The sequence below is a fragment of the Apis dorsata genome, unplaced genomic scaffold (genome assembly GCF_000469605.1).
Source record: "Apis dorsata unplaced genomic scaffold, Apis dorsata 1.3 scaffold_326, whole genome shotgun sequence".
Taxonomy (NCBI): domain Eukaryota; kingdom Metazoa; phylum Arthropoda; class Insecta; order Hymenoptera; family Apidae; genus Apis; species Apis dorsata.
In genome coordinates, this window is record NW_006263594.1 from 484,846 (window position 1) to 487,362 (window position 2,517).

Genomic DNA, 2,517 nt, shown 5'->3' on the forward strand with positions numbered 1-2,517 from the left:
GGGAACGCGTTATAAAATTCATCGCGTAACGGAGCGCGAACGAGGAACGTTAGCGAAAAGCATAATAAACTTCTAAAGCAAGATTCTTGGAATCGGCGTATTTTCTACGCGCAAGTGTTTTCAGGGGAAAAAGCTGCCATTTCGAAAGTCGTTGGCGCTATTGTAGAACGTGACCATTCCCAACCACGCGTCGTAAGTGCACAAACAAAAGATAAAGACGCTTTGTACCGGATTGGACAAGAATAAATTTAAACGGATCAATCGGATTTTATTATCATTTAACTTCTCAACTTTGACTTCCTCTTCCTTCTCCTCCTCCTATTCTCTCGTACTGCGACTCGAATTGACCCATTTTCACGGGGCAATCCCCTCCCCCGTATAATTAGACCGCGTGTAAAGACTGGCTTCCGGGTGTTTCGGCTTGCGCGAATCGTTTTATCCGTGGAGAGGAGAAGGAAATCCCTGGATACGTCACCACGGTTGTGCCGCTTCCTGTTGATCCAAACGGGCGGCGCACAGTGCCAAGTAGCCCTCCGTCGAATCGTTGACCGCCTTTTCTCTCGTCCGCGATACCACCTTTGCCAAACGCGTGACTAATCGTCTCACCGCAATCTCTCTCTCTCTTTTTCTCTTTCCTATTTCTTGCAACTTTGAAATTTCGAGTAAAATCTCTCCTTCTTAATTTTCGTTTCAGAAAAAACATTCTCTCGTTCTCCCTCTCCTTTCTTCTCTTCGAACGTGTCCGTACGAATCTTGTTCGTCCTTTTCTTCCCAATTGGATGCCGACTCCTCCCCAACGAATCTATGCTGTCGTTGACTCGTTTTAATCGCGATCGTTCGCGCTTGAATTATTTCGAAACAATAATGGAACAAGTAATAAAATGCTCGTGCCCTTTCATGCGTTCTAGAACGCATTCCTTTACACGCAGTCTAAGACGTTCTTGGAAATACGTTCTCGGGGCCGTGTTCGTATATTTATTTATATCTCTTTCACGAGATATATAGATATATATATATACGTGCGGAGCGGGCGATTTTGGAAAATTATTTACTACTACTACGCGCCGCGCTCTACATTGTGCACACGGGGCGATTTTTGTTTCGCGCGCAAATATCCGAGCCTGTTGCCAAATTTCCCGCGCGCCTCTGCCAGATCGAATAAAATCTCGCGTGCTACTAACTCTCCTCGAAACCGTCTCCTTCTCCGCCCCCTCTCCTTCCCCGATAATCGATAAAATTACCGAATTGTTTCCAGATTGAAGTTTACTCGACTGACGCATTTGAAGCAAGATAATATCGATTTCGAGATAATCTATCGAATGAAACGGAGTTTTCGAATCACGTAGCTTTTGCTCGAAGCCCTGGAAGCAGAGTAAATTTCATGTGTGGTTTCGCATAAATGTAAAATACGTACATACGACGCACCCATCAATGTTTTATGTATAATGCATATGCATAAAGTTCCTGTAGAGGAACAGTCATAAAATGGAATAAATAACATTTTCTAATAATAAAATTTTATTATTTATTTCATGACCACGCTCATTTTTAACCATATATAATTTTTTTCAACTCGTCATAAAAATTCATGCAGCAGAGGATTAAAATTACTTTATATATTATTGAAGTCGATCCGTCCGCTTTTTAAGTACAATTATTTCCAATTATTGTACAATATTGTTCTAAACGATAAATTATCGAGGCAACTCTATTCGTAACTATATATACACGCGAGGTATAAGATTGTCGGTTCCCGAATACGCGGGCAAAAACGCGAGATATTAGAAGAGTTGTTGGCTCGGTTGCCGAACGTTCGCTTTATTTTCTCTTTTTTGCACGTTTTTTTTCTCTCAAACTTCGCTTCCCTCGTGACGCGAGAGATCGAATTTCTTTCGTTGTTATCGCAGAAAGGAAGACTTTTTTTCTTTTTCTCCTTCTCTCTCTCTTCCATTCAAAATCCAACGGAATCCAACTCACTCCTCTCGCGAGGATCAAACTACGCGAAACAATCCATAAATCTTCGCGACACACGCGTTCGTTGGCACGAGTTTGCACGAGTTATGTAAATCGGACCACGGTTCGATCGACAAACTTGAGAAGGTATCTCTCTCTCTCTCTCTCTCTCTCCTTGGCTCGAGCCAAGAGGTGCTGCACGGTGTGGTGTCGTTAATCATCGATGGAGGATCCATCCTACGATGATGGTGGTGGTGGTGATTGCGCAACATTCGATCGCGAATTCGTCGTCTGTTTCCAACGCAATAATCGGGGAGGACCTTCCAACGACCACGCGTTCTCACGCCCACCTACGCTTCTGCCTTTTTATTTCATCAACCCTGGCGCTATTAATAGACACCGCTCGTTTCAAACTTTGTGCGTGTCTCGTTTCACGCTCTCGCTCGCTCCTGTTCCACCAGGGTGGGGGGGAGGAGGGGAGAGAAAAAAGAGATTCGCTCGTTTCTGGCTCGATTTCCACGACGGACGAGCCTCTTCTTTTCTCTCTCTCTCTCTCTCTCTCTC